This window comes from Saccostrea cucullata, unplaced genomic scaffold (genome assembly GCF_032062105.1).
Source record: "Saccostrea cucullata isolate Sc308-1 unplaced genomic scaffold, CSIRO_AGI_Scuc_v1 ctg6828, whole genome shotgun sequence".
Classification (NCBI taxonomy): Eukaryota; Metazoa; Mollusca; class Bivalvia; order Ostreida; family Ostreidae; genus Saccostrea; species Saccostrea cuccullata.
The window spans coordinates 46964-52935 of NW_026935071.1; the positions used below are offsets into that span (position 1 = coordinate 46964).

The 5972-nt window shown below is 33.8% G+C and overlaps 1 long non-coding RNA gene across 1 annotated transcript; it reads left to right on the top strand.

The window, feature by feature from the left end:
* Positions 1 to 3045: 3045 nt before the first annotated feature.
* On the top strand, positions 3046 to 5689 carry LOC134241799 (uncharacterized). Its single transcript, XR_009986733.1, has 3 exons — positions 3046 to 3395; positions 5158 to 5444; positions 5573 to 5689. It is a non-coding gene; the product is annotated as an uncharacterized LOC134241799 (long non-coding RNA).
* The last annotated feature ends 283 nt before the right edge of the window (positions 5690 to 5972 follow it).

Genomic DNA, 5972 nt, shown 5'->3' on the forward strand with positions numbered 1-5972 from the left:
CCACAAAAGCTCAAGGATACGTTTTTTCATATCTTAGACTATTTCAAAGTATGGTGATGCTTGAAAGTTCGATTTTAATAGAAAATATCGTCTACCCTCCCCTTTATTTCAAGAGCTGAATTCGAAATTAATTTAAATTTAATTTACTATCTAGCGCTGGAATTAAAATGATTAATCAATTACCACTGAACTGTTCTTTGTATTAATCAAAGATTTTATGGCCAATTGGCATCAATATTGAATTAAATAGTTGCAAAATTAAATGTAGGTTGGAATCAAGAGTTAAGAGTTCGTAGTTCTTTTCATAGCAAAAGTACATGTACATATCGCGCGGAAAGGAAAGCGTTACCAGACAGACAGACGAACGGACAGACAGACCAAAGTCACACTTCTCGGATGGTTCGTACCCCGCAAGTTTGAATGGAGCGTAGCGGAGTCAGCCACTTTGTGAAAGCAAGAACAAAAAAAAAATAAATTGTTTTAGCTCCCTGCTACACATTCGCGCATGCGCATTGAGACTTTCGTTTTCACTTCGGATTGTGAAAAAGAAAACATGTTGCTGTGGTAAGTTCCTTTTTAATCGAATTTTAATTTCATGTCTCAAGTAAGTCATAGATATAGACTTTTTTGTTTTCTTATTAAAAATAGAATAGTATTAAGCTATTTTACTCAATTTATCAGGTTCAGTACAATCAGTACATTTAGCTCATTGTACTTACAACAGAAAAAAGCTTATGATCAGCTGTTTTACCCCATAGATATTGTTGGTTATGTGCAATGATTAAAACACTGTAAAATGGTGCACCACAGAAGTCATGCTGAAAGAGGGAGAAAATTTCTCAATTAAATTTTAATTTAATTAGCTACACATCTCATCTGTAGCACACTGGTCTTAAAAAATATGTATGGATGACAGACCTAGAGCACAAAAACTTATGCTTGATTGTGGATTAAATTCTCTAAATTCTTTTCTCAATTGTACAAAAGCTAGATTTCATTTCTGTCAATTACTTCTTCGATATTTAATATCTGCACATACAGATAGCTGCAGCGTGTTAGTCTGTTGGACCAAATAATTTGCCTCTCAAAATGGCAGTGTATAGTAACATTTTGAGATGGCAGTTTGAAAACGGCCACTGTGAAATAAATCAATATTTGTGCACAATAAATATAAACTATTTTTTTCAACTGGTAGCACTGTAGCTCTCAGACCTGTCAGTGTCACCCAGTATATTTGTTTCAGACAGCTACAGTTCCAGGCGCGGATCCAGAAATTTTTCAAAGGGGGGGTTGAGGTTGGATCCAGAAATTTTTCAAAGGGGGGGGTTGAGGTTTTTTTCAAAAGGAGGGGTTGAAGGCGAAAACAGTTAAAACGTATGTTGTACACATACATATAGTTAAATAACTCAATAGAATATCGATACAGGGTCGAGTATGGTTTTTGAAAGTGGGACGTTGATCAATCTGGGAAAAAGTACTTGTATACATTACCAGAAAGTTTTTGAAAAAGAAAGGAAAATAAATCTTCGAACCTGAAAATCCTATTTTGTAAAGGGATGGGGTTTTATTTTGTTTTTACAACCAAATTTCTTTATATATTACAACATTAGCCTTTCACCTTACATTTTCTGTAGTAAAAACACAACAACAAAAATTGGAACTTTCTTATTTCTCTTTCTTTTTTGCAAATCCAAAGGGGGGGGGGGGGGTTGCAACCCCCGTAACCCCCCCCCCTCTGGATCCGCCACTGAGTTCTGCAGCTATTTTTTTTTATTATGTCTACAACCTGAAGGTTTTAAAAAATGTTAATAAATTAATTTCAAAAAGGATATATTCTCCCAGAATAATTGTTTGTAATAATTACCTCATAAAATATTTTAATCCCATCTCCGTAGATTTTTCGAAGAAATTCTATCTCATGATTGGTTGAAGTCTGTCGCGTGAAGGAGATGGGTTACTTATTCCCATTCAATTGTAAATCAATATACAGTCAATGTATTATATAACAAACACAATGTGACATCATAACAGGCACAGTTTAAGGGTGATGAAGCATGTAGTAGAGAAAAAAAATTATAAACCACAGATAATATGTAAATGTTTCATTGGTGGGGTAAATTTGTTACATAGTTTTTTAGTGACAGGGTACGGGATGATACGTGGTTAGTAAATTTCATACATGACGCGGCTTCACCTCGCCAGGTATAAAATTTACTAACCAGGTATCATACCATACCCTGTCACTAAAAGACTATGTAACTTACTAATAGTACATGTACCTCCGAAGTTGTCATTTAAATGATTTGATGATATCTGCACATAATCATCACTTACACATGGGGTAAGTCACATGTTGCATACTTTAATAAAACTGATTATATCTACTATATCTTTTACATGTTGTACAAGATTTGACTGACTTATTATACCCCAGGATTAAAAAGTGGAAGGGTAAATAATGTTCGTGGTGTCATCTAGCTGTATGTCTGTCCATCCATCCACCTGTCTAGCTGTCTGTTTGTCTGTAAGGCTTTGGGGTACGCATCTCTTATCTGTAACTCCTCTCATACCACTGAATGAAATTTGACAAGACTTTCACAGAATCTTTAATACATATTGCCATTGTGCATCTCCTATTTTACTTTTTGATCCGACAGTCACATATTTTGAGTTTCCCATAGCAAAACATGGTCACTGCCATTATATTCATCATGTTCATATGGGAGGCGGGGTATCATTTTAAGTGAGCTCATTGTTCACTACCTCTAGTTTATCAAGTTTTCTTGGTTGAATTGATTATGAACATGATAAATTAAGAGTAATATTTGAATCATTTATAAAGAGATACCAGCAATATCAATATTTATGCCCTTCCATGAATATGGTCGGGGCATTTAGCGTTTGTCATGTCTGTCCTCCATCCTTCCGTCTTTACGTCACACTTTGCATTTAGCTCTGTTCAAAGCTCAGTTTCAAAGAAACTATCCAACATATTTTCATCAAACTTAATCAAAATATGCTGATAGATATTGGTGAGAGCTATGCAACTGCATCAACATCTTTTGACCTTGTCCTTTCCTTTGACCTTGACCTCACTAGTCTTTTCTTAAATCAGTGTCAAACTTCATATGCTGATACACACTGATGTAAGCAAATCACCTGTATTAACATTTTTGACGTTGACCTTTCATTTAACCTTGACCTCATTTTTATGGAAATTGTTTTTAAGTTAGTTTTAAAGAAACCATTTATAATTTTTTTTAAATTTCATATGCTGAAACATACTGATGGGAGCTTTTCAACTGCATCAACAGTTTTGACTTTGGCATTTCCTTTGACCTTGACCTCCCTTTAATGAAATTAGTGTTAAACATAATATGCTGATACATACTGATGTAAGCAATTCAACTGCATCACTATTCAAGATTATATATTCTGATCAAATTTCATACACTAATACAAGTTTTCATGTTGCATTACTAATAGGAATTAATTGATTGAAAGCTGCCACTTGGTATTAATCAAACATTTTTGATTAGCAAGGGTGCCTTTTCCGTAATTATGAAATGTGTGGACCAAAGGTCATGGGTTCATATGTGGTAGTGACATTACTGATAATTGCTGAATATTACTGATTAGTCGAAATGCATTTTATTGTTCCCCTACTCTGTCTATGGGTATTAAGTAACCAAAGGAAGCATTCTAAGTGTATACTTTTTATTCACGAGAACTTTATTTTCACATAATTACGCATAATTACGCGAGACAGTGTGCCCGCGAAAATTAAATTCTCGCCTATAAAAGTATTCGTTAAGATTAAATAGAAGAATAGCTGCAGATCTGTAGCGTTATGGCTTTATATATTTGTCTTTGACCATAACGCTACAGATCCCGTAATGCTAATAAAAGTGCAATTTTCGGTGCAATATTTTGGGAAGAATTTCTACACTTTTCAGCATCGGTCAATTAAATACCTTTCACTCCCTAATTCTAAGCATATTATTTAGCTAATCTATATATTTTATCCATCTCCCAACCCTTAAAAGTCATCTCTACAAGACTTTAGTGATAAACTTGCTTGATTAAAATTATTTGTTAGATTGCTGAAAATTTACTTCAAGTGAGTTTATTGCCTGTAGAGACAACTATAAATGGTTGGGAGGTGGAAAATTATAAATATTGGCTACAGAATGTGTCTAGAATTAGGAAGTGAAAGGTAGTTGATTGACCAATGCTAGAAAGTGAAGAAATTCTCCTCGAAAGAGCGCAAAAAATATTGCGCCGTAAATTGCACCTTTTTTGCATTACAGGATCTGTAGTGTTATGTTCAAAGACAAATATATAAAGCCATAACGCTACAGATCTGCAGATAATAGAAGAATAGCCACAACTCGTGAAAATTTTGTCTAGCTAATCAAGAGTCAATGACTATCTAGCTAGAAATAAGGTGTCGTGAAAATTTAGTGATCTACAGTAGTTATGATAAGTAATGGTGATAAGCAAAATTGTGATTGCTGTTCAGTTTAAATTACGAACCAAATTCAAGCATTGGAAAAGTGTTGCATGATGCTCAGGAGACCTATAAAGCCCATGGGCCTTTTGTTTAAATGTTTACAAACTTAATTTGTATCAATAACTAAGGTCTAAAGTACAAGCTGCATGCATTTACTTTGTTAATTAATAACTTAATATCATATCATTATGTTCATGCACGGGTCTAGGGAAGGGGGTCCCCCCCCCTGGAATTTTCAGAGCTATTAAATGTATATTAAATACTAAACCAAGTAAAAGTGACCCCCTTAGACACTCAGGACCCCTCCTTAAAAACTGGGATTTATGTGAAATTGGTATGAAAAATCATAGGTATGAAGCTTTAAAAGTAAACAACTCTTCACCCCACCCACAAAATAGGTATTTCACTTATGGAAAAACAGTTTAATTTTTTTGCTTTTGACTTGGGTGGACACCCCCTGCAAAAAAATTCCTGGATCCCTTCCTTTTATCACAATTAGGTATTTTATTTCAATATTAAATAAGGTTGATAATAATACTATACTTATTAAGGGCTATATCATAGAGATACTTATATTTTTGTTTTAATATTTGTTTTTTTTTTAATCGTTTAAAGTACTAATAACAATATCCCTTTTTATTTAGCTTGGACAGAAAAGAGATATAAAAGGACTTCATGGAATTCACCAACATCGAGACATTGAAGATCCTGAAGCATTCAAGTACAAGATGACAAAGCTTAGAAAATTGAGTTGTCTTTTTCACCATTGGCCTGCCTTGCAGAGTTACTTCAGTTCCCATGACGATGTTGAGAAACCAGACAGATGAAGTGATGTACATCATATACATGTATTAAAGACAACAACCATGAACATGTATATGTGAATCAGCTTCCCAAGTTTCATTATTCATCCACTTAATGATTTTTGAAGGTAAAATTTTGAATGTCTAAATGTTTTATATAAATATTGTTCATATAAATGTACATTTAAATTAAATTTTAAAAAATGCCTATTGGAGAAGCTGATATTTAAACATTTAAATTATTGTCTTTTATCAGGCTGATGAAGTTAAGATTGGGTACTTGAGGGACATCAAAGATGCTGGCCAAATTTCTTTTCAAGGATATGGTGATATCCAACCTTGGCTTTCTAAATCCAGCAAATGGAGGAGATCTGGACCCGGACCACAATTAGCTTACATATAGACTTATATAGTAAAACCATGTGTTTTATTTTCTTTGTAACTTTTTTAAAAATCTTCATTTCCAAAATATCTTTGACCACATGATAGAGCAATATGTCAGATAAATATTCACATCCAGAAATAGGGGTGTTGAATGTGGAATTCCCTGGTTATTAATAAACTTCTGACGTCATGACCTCGGGATAGCTCTCGCTTGGCAAAAAAAGTGTAAACAAACCAAATGAATGCTCTTTTCAATTCATATTTCTAGGCAT